We start from the raw sequence: 11,676 nt of genomic DNA, 5'->3' as shown, positions 1-11,676 counted from the left end.
TCCCTTCTTTTTTTTTTCCTTTTTTTTAGCATCTGCTACTGCTACTTCTTCACTTCATCAGTTCATTACCACATCTCCACTCTCATCTTTCAATGCTTGGGAATACGCTCCAAGCCATTCGCAATGGCTAGCGGTTTGTTCTTCGCAGGCATGCACTAAAACAACATGCAAATCCCAAAAACTTCTACTTGAATGCATCCACGGAGGATTGAGAGAGCATGTTCATCACACCAAGAAATACTATTATTTGCTATTTTTAATTGCTATTTTTTTTCACAATTATTACACATGTTCTGTTCGATATTTTTCACAATTTTCAAGTGTATTTTGCTTGTAAATATATTAAAATAATAAGTTTTTTATTTTTTAAAATTTATTTTTAATATCAATACATCAAAACGATTCAAAAACATATTTTTTAAAAACATTATTTAACCGCAAAAACAAACACCATCTTAATTTAATAATGTTATGAGTTGATCCAAAATTAACTAAATATATCTTCAAAAATCAATTTACATATACAATATATAGATATTTTGCCTGAGAAACTCAATTATAGTAATGGATTAGAGTTAATGAATTTTATTTCATTTTATTTTTTGAGATGTTATGATAGTTAAGTTTGAATTTCCAAATTAAAAAAGACATTTGGAAATATGTAATTAATGCATTAATTTTCTAATAATGATCATTTTAATCTTGGCTTTTGATGAACAGTGGACTATATCTACAAGATTTAAGTACGCTAAATAATTGTCCTTTCTCCATTCAAATTCAAATACAAGAAACCCACTTCAAATAATGAATGGTCCTTTATTTTTATTTTTATTTTTTATCACAAGGTTTAATTACAAGAGATAAGGATAAATTAATGTTATACATTTATTTTTGGTTGGTTTAGTTTGAATAAACTTTCCGTATCGATATTGTTCTTTATTTTTTTAGTGAATTATATATAAAATTGAGATAATAATATGAACATTAAACTTATTTTTCATTTATAGGTATAAATAGTTATTATTCATGACAAACCCTTCAACTTTCAAAATTATCAAAAAAAAAAAAAAAGGAGAAAATGATCACATTTTTTTAGGGGTGATCATTTTCGATTCGGTTTGGTTTTTATCAAAAAAAAGTAACCAAACCGAATTTTTTTTAAAAAAAACCGAAACCGGTTCAAACCGACCGGGTTCGGTTCGGTTCGGTATTTTTAGGACAATAACCGGTTCAAACTGGTTTGCCTCGGTTTTTTCATTTTGGCTTGGTTTTTTCGGTTTGGCTTGATTTTTTCTATTTGGCTCGGTTTGGCTTAATTTTTTTTCGGTTTGGCTCAGTTTTTTTCGGTTTGGGTTCGGTTCGATTCAGTTTTTTCGGTTTTAGGCTTATAAAACCGAAACCGAACCGAACCGGTCGGTTTTTTTTCACGATTCGGTTTTTTCAGTTATTTTTTTTTCTGATTTTCTTGATTTTTCAATTTTTTTCTCACCCCCACATTTTTTTTTGGACAAGAGGAACCTTCCCATGGATCATCAAAAGAAATCCAGAGCTTTGAAGAGCTAATGATCAAATTGAGAATTATACGCGCGCTTTTATGAGCGTCGGCGGAGCGCGGGGATGGTTTTGTTTCATGAGGGCTCGTCCTTGGGCCACGTGGATGATACTAAGCATTCTATGAGTTGTTGGGGGATTGGAAACATTTATTTTCTCTAAGTCAACAGCCGTCTGATCCTGGACCTTATTACACACCTTGCCACATGGCATCTTCTTGTGAGTGATCGGTGACTAACCACTTCTAAAAGAGCTTTTGAATGCACTTTAGCAAGCGTTTGGGAACGTGGTTTAATCTGCGTTTCTAAAAAATTTGAATTTTTTTTTTACTAAAATTTAATATGGTTTATACATTTTGGATCGTTTTGATGTGCTGATGTCAAAAATAATTTTTAAAAAATAAAAAAACATCATTGGCATGCATTTTGGCACGAAAAGTTATGTTAAAAGCACTTGCAACCACACTGTCAAACACGCTCTTAGTATCTAACTATATATGTGGTTGCTATTTCACCGCGGATAGGTAAAAACATTTTTAATGTAGAAAAAATTATTAAGGAAATTTTTTTGAGATTTGAGTTATTGGATGAATTGATAATTTAAATAATATGAATAGAAATATATCAATAAATAAATAAAATAATAAAACCAAATAATAATAAAAAATGACAACAATACATCCGGAGTATAAAAAACTTAATGTTAAAGGGCGAAACTAAAAAAAAATAAGAAAAAACATTATTAAACTAAGTTACTCACAAACTCCATGATGATCATCATAAGATTGAGATAATCTAATAGAAAGAAAACCAGGAAAAAAAAAGACCACTTGAAAGAAAAAGGAAAAAAAGCATGAAGATCAATTTTTAATATATCAAATGTTGAATGATGAAATTAAAATAAATAAATGAAAAAAAAACTAAAAAAAACTAAAATCAACTCGCGTTAACCTTTAGAAGTCAAGCTAAAAAAAATAACAAGGCAAAACATTTAAAAAGATAAAAAAAAAAACCATTTGCTGAAAAAAAAGAGAGAAAAAAACTAAGCGAACCTCCTAAACTTGGTTGAATCACTAAAACTCACAACCCGTGAAATTCTAGATTCGAGTTGATTGCGAAGCTTAATTCCCAACCAATTTATTTTTGAATGATGAAATTGTAAAAATAAATATCAATTTTAAGAACTTGCAAAAGAAAAAAAATAGCAATAAAACGAACGTAGATCAAATTTGATAGAAAAAAACCATGGAGGATGAAATTGTAAAACAATTCTAAAAAATAATCCCAAACAAAACAAATAACAATGAAAGGAATGAAAACCGAATTTGAAAGATAAAAAAATAAAAAAGGGTGAAATTGAAAAATATTTGTAATTTTATGAGGCAAGTGTGTTTTAATTTTTGTTTTAAAAAAATGTGACTTGGGGCATAGATGTAATTGAGAAAAAATGTCGATAAATGGACAAACCAAAAAAAAGAGGAAAACAACCATAAATGCACAGTTAAAAAATCATATAGAAAGAAGATAAAACAAAGAGCTTAATCACTAATGATATAAAATGTTGAATGATAAAATAGAAAAGAAAAAAGCATTAGCTTTAAAAAAGGAGAAAAAAACCCAAGTAAACTTGGACAAGCCTTTTAAACTTGGGCAAAGATCTCAAACTCATAACCCATTAAATCCTAGACCCTGACTGAATTAAGAAGTTCAATTCCTAATTAATTCAATATTGAGTAGCAAAAGAAAATCCAACAAAGAGCAAAAATAAATAAAAACCCAAGAAAACCTGGGTCTCTTTTAAAATTAGTGGAAAGTCCTAAAGAAAACAAACAAACAAACAAAAATAATTTAAAAACTTTATCTTAAATAAAATAAATAGTAATAAAAAAAATGAGAACTAAATTTGAAAGAAAAATGAAATAAAAGGGGATGAAATAGAAAACAAAATTCTAACCTTATACATTGTTTGAAAAAATAAATTTCAAATATTGAAGGGAGAGATCGGGGAAAAAAATATAAATTTAAAGAATTAGCAAAAAAAATCCAACAAAGAACGATAAACAAAAAGACTTGAGATAACTGGGTCATTTTTAATATCAATAAAAAAATTAAATAAATATTAAAGGATGAAAGAGAAAAAAAACTAGTTTAGATAAAAAGAGAAAAAAAAAACAAGTAAACCCAGACAATTTTCCTAAACATGGTCAAATCTTAAAAACTTGTAACTCGTGAAACCCTGAATTCAGGTCCAATCAAGAAGTTTATTATGTACTGATTTAAAAATATCAATTTTAAAAACTTGTTAAAGAAAAAATAGAAATCAAAATAATATGGATTAAAATTGACAAAAAAAAAAACTAAAGAAGGGTGAAATCGTAAAACAAAATCAATTTAAAAAATGATTTCAAGAAAAAAATAGCAATTAAAAGAATGAGGACTAAATTTGAAACATGAAAAAAAATTAAGAGGGATGAAATTGAAAAGGCATACCAATCTTATAAATTATTCAAGATAAAAAACATCATGATAAAAAGAAAAGGGATCAAATCTGAAAAATCAACAAATTAAAGAGTTGTTCTTAAATTTTTAAGGGGTTTGCTTGAAAATCTAGGTGGGGAGAGAGATAAGAAGAGGAAGAAAAAAAATGATTGGCAGCGCGTGTTGCCTCATCAAGTCGGGGATGCCAGGATCTTTCAAATGCCATCCTAGAAGGCTGCATTTGGTTGTTAGATGGCCTCACATGCTGGCATGTGCCACGTGCACGTAAACAAGTTTTTTTAATTATATTTAATATATGTTAATTATAAAAAAAGACCATAAGTATCTTCAAATCTATAATAAAATCAATGTAAAATGATAAAAAAAAAACCATTGTTTTTTTGAAAAAATTGATGTCAAGTTGAAAGGTTTTTTAAGCCAGGGCAATATCATTAAATTATTATTCCAATGAATAGTAATTTGAGTCTTGGGCTATAATAATCTCCCATCACCTTTATTTTTTTTTTCTAATTAGCCTTGGTGGTCGTATTTGGTCATGAGGCCAAACTTTTTTTTTCTCATAAAAAATGATGTTCAGGTGCTGAAATGAGGTAAAATAAAGACATAAAAAAGTAGTCTTGGTCAACTTGAATTAGTATGACAAACCTGTAATAATGGTAATTAGAGCCGAGCCAACCCAAGAGATCATTTGTTAAACCCACGTCCCAAATCATTAGATTAGAATAACCTAATAAAAAAATCAAGAGAATTATCATGCCCTGTTTATTTTTTAAAAAAATATTTTAACTTTTCAAATTCATGACCCGAGTCATTAGATCCGGAGCACCCAATCTGAAAAAACCATGAAGTTCAATTCTCAATCAATCAAATATTGAAGGATAAAATTGAAATTTTAATCATACAAAAGAATTAAAAAAAATATAGCCATTAAAAGAATAGAGATCAAAATTGAAAAACAAAATAAATTTTATATTTGATTGAATGGTGAAATTAAAAAGAAGAAAAAATCTAGTTAAAGGACAAAAAAAATCAAAAGAATTAGAATCAAAATTTACATAGAAAATAAAAAATGTTTTGATTGAAGGGTGAAATTGAGAAGAATAATAACTTTTACAAAAGAGTCAAGAAAAAAAAATAAAAATCAAAACAATGAGGAAAAAATTAGAAAACATAATACTATCAATTTGAATTGAAGAATAAAACTGAAGATTAATAAAACTTTTATAAAAGGACCGTGGAAAAAAATAGAAATCAAAATAATAAGAACTAAATTAGAGAAAATAATATTTGGTAAATTGAGGTTGAATGATTAAAAGGTGAAAATAAAAAATTAGAAATTAATAGAATAATAACTGAAGTTGAAAAACCAACAACAAATACAGTCAAATTATAGTTTTCGAGGGAAAAAACATAAAAAAAAAACGAAAAAAGAAAACTCAATACTAATAAATAAAAAGATGACACGGTGGTGCTTCCAACATTGGGAGGCGCTACCGGTCAAGTAATACAAATATTATACATGAGCCAATTGTTTTCAACACCCCTATCCATGCAAGAACAAGAATAGCAAAATTTATTGTTTTTTTTTTTTTAAGCCTGCAAGAGATTGGATTATATTCCTTCATAATATATTTAGGTTTGTGAGCAGGCGTCACCATTGATTTCTTCTGATATGATATATAATACGTGGCTTTCTATTCCATCACACAAGTAATCAATTCTTCTTTGCAATTAATTAAGGAAATTATAAAAAAATGTGATCTTTTTAAAAATTAAAGACAGAAGATCAAGCTCTTATGCTTGTCATCATTGTAATGCTACAAGCCAAATACATAGGGCCAGTCTAGCTTTCATGTGCTGCCCTAATTTTATTATTTTGTGTGTGTGTGTTTTTTTTCTCCTTGCAAGTTGACGTTAACATGATGACACTTGGGTTGTGTTGTTAGATACAAGACAGACTAGACGAGCACTATCTTTCCAAGAAAATAGGCAGCATTTAGCTGTCCAGGAGTATCTTTGTCATTGTGTTAAAACACTGTTCGTTAAAAAATTATTTATTTTGTTTAAAATAAAATTTTTAGTTTTTTTTAATCGTTTTAATACATTAATATTAAAAATAAATTTAAAAAATAAATTCTAAATAAAAAACACTTTAAAAATCAATCATCACCATACCTACGAGAAACACACTCTAAAACCCAGGAGATATAAGAGAGACAGGATGAATTATTAAGTGTAGAATGGAAAAAGATCTTCGCAACGTCGGTCGTGATATTGTTGGAAATGAGAATCTACAGATGGACAAAATCTATGGTAGAGAGGAGAATATCTAGGGTTGGAAATATGTTAGCATGTATATACACATAGCTGGAATCCGTTTTTTGCTGTCTTGTATTAATATAACACTTACGACCTTCTATTTTTATTTTCCTTCCAATTTTATTTGGTTTCTAAATCTTTGCAGTGGGTGTCATTGGATGGGCAGAATTTTCTTCAGCCAAGAGTTTTTACCAAACAAGACATAGGTATTGTTTGTCTTTCCGGTCATGTCGTGCTTTTTAAAAAAATTAAAATTTTTTTGCTTCAAATTATTTTTTGATGTTTTTGGATTATTTTGATGTGTCGATGTTAAAAATAAAATTTAAAATTCTTTTAAAAAATATTATTTTGATGCATTTCACTACACCATTAAACAGTTTTACCGACGGACTAATTCCGTCAGTGACAGGAATGAACTCCGTCGGTGAAATAATTACCAACGGCCTCACTGACGGAACACGTCCGTCGGTATAATAGTCGTCGGTAACTCCCCTTTCCGTCGCTAATTCTGTCGCAAATAAAAAAAACCACCCACCGACGGTCTTACAGACGGATACGCGTGCGCCCAAAATTTTTTTTTTTCTCGCGGGAACATTACCGACGGACTAAACCGTCTGAAATTTCAACGGATAATCCGTCGGTATTTATGGCATCGGTGGTAATTGTGTGGCAACTCTCTGTGAAATACCGACGGATAATATCCGTCGGTAAAGCCGTCTGTATGTAATCACTGACGGAATATGTCCGTCGGTAATTATGGCATGGCTGGTAATTGTTTGACAACTCTCTGTGAAATACCGACGGATAATGTCCGTCAGTATGTATTTAAAATATATATATATAAATAATTTATTAATAGTAAAAAAGCTTAATAAACAAAAAATAATGTTTTGACATTAAAAATAATGTTCATTACAAATTTAATGGATTAAACATTAAACATATAAAAATAATGTTAAATAATATTCATTACAAATTTAATGTGTTTAAAAAACAAAATTAAACTAGAATAGCGGCGGAGCTGGAGGAGGAGGAGGAGGCTGGTTGTTCCCGGGACCGTACAACAAAAAAGGAGCTGCACAAGTATCATCACCCATCTTTGATCTCATCTCCATGACTATTTGACGGAGCTCATCATAATTCGTCGAGAGTTGTTGATATTGTTGTTTCAAGGCAATGAACTCCTCAGACTGGGTGCTCGATACTGATGGAGAGCTCCCAACGGTTGAGACACTACGAGCCGAACGCAAGTTTTCAGCCGTAGTGTTGGAGAGCTCATAGACCCGATTTTTATCGGGTCCACCAGACGCTCCCACCTCCATCCACAAATCTGGATCGAAATCTGGATGGTTCGAAGGATTATCCCCATATCTCTCCCTCAACCGGCTATTATAGGTCTCCTGAAAATTTAAAAAAAAATCATCATATGCAATTCAAGATGCAATTCAAGAAAATAATAACTTACAAAATAAAAAGAATGAACGAACATACCACGAAGTGCTGAGCACGGTTGTCCACAAACTGCTGCACCTCCTTTTGACGTTCTTGACTTCGCACATGCGTCTCTACAAACAGCTCCATTGGACTCGGCTCACGTCCAAGAGACGCAACCTGTAAGGAAAAAATAGTTTGAAAGTTAAATGTATTATAAGGAATGACAAATTAATGAACGACATATTTCATTAAAATTAATCTTACCATCCGCTTTCCATGTGCGCTAAATGGGACGGATCCGCTAGTGTGCGTGGTCACCGAACCATGAATTTACCGGTTCCGGTTGTCGGCGCCGGACTGTGAGCGCCGTGAGAACCGCTCTGAGGTCACGTGCTTAATATATGCCGTCCATATTTCCCCCGAGATGAATGACGGTTTGAATTCCCGCCAAACCGCCACCTCATTCCATCCTTCAAGACCGTTATCCCTCGCATGTCTTTTTGATTTTTTTTGGGTTTCATACCAAAAATCACGCAACCTACTTCCATAGTAACAAATTAGAATTTAAAACATAAAATTATAAAACAAAAATAAATATTATTTTCGATGTTACCTAGTTGCCGCGTGATTCTCTCATACCCTTCTCACAACATTGTTGTTCGCCCTATCCCACTCAAATTTGTTCTGTGTATATAAATAATTCATATAAAATAAAAATAGTTCAAGATATAAAATTATAAAAATCATTTATTAAAAATAAGCTGGAAATTAAAAATTAACACCGACCTGAAATTGTTTAAACCATGCATCGATATTAGGTTTCCACTCAGGATGTCTGGAAACCTGACTCCATTGAAACAATGGAATCTCTATCGACGATTTAAACACCAATGTTATAGTCCTTGCAGCCTCAATGTTTGTGAACCTGAAATTAAATAAAAGTAGTAATATTAATTAGTTGTTCATAAATTATGTTATAAGTATATAAAAAAAAACTAAAACCTAAACAAACTTACATTGAGAGGTCATCCTTCCATTGTGCCTGGTACTTGCGGGTGAATTGACCCCGCTGTGATGGCACACCGCTTCCGCGCTGTGAAACTGCGCTAGAAGAGGCATCATCACAAGTTGGCGTAGATTCCTCGCCGTGATCAGCACCTAAGGATACGTCCTCCTCGCTGCTAGAAGAACAAGCTGCAACCGTCATCTGACGACGTGTTGTAGATTTCATTCTACGCATCTACACAAATTTATACGAATAATTACATAATTAACTTCGATAATTTTAAAAAAAATTCGACAGAGTCTCCCCTATACTGGGGGGTCCCAAGTTATCGACAAAATCATATTACACTTTCAATTTTATTTCACATCCCGATCCAATCATCATGGATCTCAACCCAACTCATCATCATCAACACAAAACATCTTATTCAATAACATCATATAATGAAATTCAAGTAAAAGAATCAATTTTAACTATGAACATTCATTGTTAAATTGGTACTTAGAGTTACAAACATTAGATTAAAATCATACATTCAAATTTACGGATTAATATTACATTTCAAGTTTTAGGAGACAAGACTCTTAATTTACAAATAATTACATGGTCAAAAGCAAAAGGTAACTAAATCAATATCATTCCTAACACGACCCTAATGGACCTCAAAATAGAAATTAACGTCTACACATAAATATAAAAATGTAATAACAAGCAATAACAATGACAAGTAAACAATAATATCCTAAAATTAAGATAAACTAATTAAATTTAATTCTATATTTCAATTAACATTTAAAACATAAATTCAACAATAACAATTATAGCAATACAAACAATAATATCCTAAATTAAGATAAACTAATTAAATGTAATTCTATATATATAAATTAACATTTTTAACATAAATTCAACAATAACAATTATAGCAATACAAACAATAATATCATAAAATTAATAAATAAAATGAAAAAACTAAAAAACACTATACAAAACAACCAAAACACAAAACAAACAATACACAAAACTAAAAAATACTATATCAATTCAAAATAAATTTGGGAATAAAAAATGCTTACCTTAATAGTGTGTTGAATTTAAGATTTTATCTATAAACAATACACAAAACAAAGAACACCAAAAAAAATAATCATAATTAAAATAAAAAAAATACAAAGATAAAGAAAAAAGAATACATACCTTTTAAAACTACCACCAAAACAATAAAATCTCTTCCAAAAGCCAAATAGAAACGGAGAGGAGAAGAGAAATGGAGAAGAAGAGAAACGGAGCCAGAGAAAAAAATGAACCAAATAGGGGGAGGGGGGGTTTTATATAGCAATTTTTCCGACGGTATTACCGACAGACATTAATTGTTGTCGGTGGTATTAAATTCTGTAGGTAATACCGTCGGAAATTAATTGAAATGCGCACCAAAAAAGTTCGAAAATCCCGCCAGACTTTTCGATCCGTCGAAAAATCCGTCGGTATTTGTGCAGACGGACACGCGTCTAACATGCGTGCGCTTTGGGATGTGCGTAATCCGTCGGTGATAGTGGCACAATCATGTAAATTTTTTTCAACTCTCTGTGAAATACCGACGGGTTAAGTCCGTCGGTGTACCCGTAAATTTTTCTTATTTTTTCGTGTAACCCTGTCACAAAATCTTGAATTGCAATCTTACAATACACACAGCACAACAATAAGAGCTGACCATTAAAGAAGAATAAATATTTCATGTTCCAAATTATTACATTATAAAAATAAGCTTTAGAACATGTTTAGTTAGTCGGAATTTTCATCTTCGTCCTCAATTGAATTGTTATCATCAGCTTCATCGCACTCTTCAATTTCATTATCATCTTCTTCAACAACATTCTTTTTTCCACTAGTAGAGCTCATAACAACATTCAACTCCTCTGCGTCAACATCAACAAGACTCGGTATGGTTCAACCAACTCACTAGCTTGAAAGACTTCATCTATCACACTTGTGTCTTCGTTCTCATCCTGAACAACCTCGACACGACCCTTGGGTTTTGTTTTGAAACAGATAACCAATCAACTCTTGATCGGTCATTTCTAAAGGAAGGGATGTATGTGTAATAAACTTGTTGGCATTGCTTTGCGAAAACAAAGACGTCGTTTACGTTGCGGTGTCTAGCTTTTGAGTTCATTTCAACGAGACCATAGTGAGGATCTACTCTGATTCCTCTGTCAGTTGTGTCATACCAATAGCATTTGAATAAAAACACTCTATTTTGCTCGCTATGATATTGCAGTTCGATGACCTTTTCCAATCTACCGTAGTAGTCAACTTCAAACTTACTAGAAGTTGATCCCTTAATACAAACACCGTTGTTGTATGTCTTTCTTCCATGCCCGTATTCTTCAGTATGAAAGACATATCCATTGAAAAAATACCCGTTATAGCACTTGACTTTTCTTTCAAGGCCCAGGCCTAGTAAAGACAGTGAAATAACAGCACTACCTCCCATTTGATAAACCTAGCTTGTAAATTAAATACAACAATAATCAATAAACGGATATTATGTAACATTGACTATAATTAATTACATTGCAAGAGATAATGAGTTTGTGATAGGACTTACATGTGTTCTAAACCATGTGGCAAATTGTTCATCTTGTAATTGAAAGATCTGGGATTTGGTCAGCTATGAGTTATTGGACAGTAAGTATCGTCGATGTTGCTTGCTAGGTTGTTCTAAATTATATGAGTGTATGGTATTACAAAACATAAATAGTACACTCTTGACAAAGTTTAAGTCGAACATCTACTTACTTAATAAAAGGTCTAAGCTCATCACAGTTAAATAAGACATAATTGTGTGTTTGTCTGAACTCTATTTCA

The 11,676-nt window shown here is 31.1% G+C and overlaps 1 protein-coding gene across 2 annotated transcripts in view; it reads right to left on the bottom strand.

Moving 5' to 3' along the window:
* LOC18107497 (transcriptional corepressor LEUNIG) overlaps window positions 1-11,676 on the bottom strand; it is a 66,869-nt gene that overhangs the window by 33,039 nt on the left and 22,154 nt on the right. Inside the window, exon 1 of one of the 2 annotated variants that reach the window (XM_052449137.1) lies at window positions 16-21. The exons of the other annotated variant lie outside the window; for it this stretch is intronic. The gene's annotated coding sequence lies outside the window, so the exon portion shown is untranslated. Of the gene's footprint in view, window positions 1-15; window positions 22-11,676 lie in introns of those variants that run through there. 2 annotated transcript variants of the gene reach the window in all.

This window comes from Populus trichocarpa, chromosome 18 (genome assembly GCF_000002775.5).
Source record: "Populus trichocarpa isolate Nisqually-1 chromosome 18, P.trichocarpa_v4.1, whole genome shotgun sequence".
In the NCBI taxonomy this organism is placed as follows: domain Eukaryota; kingdom Viridiplantae; phylum Streptophyta; class Magnoliopsida; order Malpighiales; family Salicaceae; genus Populus; species Populus trichocarpa.
The sequence above is the reverse complement of the archived record's forward strand: the minus strand, read 5'-3'. Positions and strand labels throughout refer to the sequence as shown.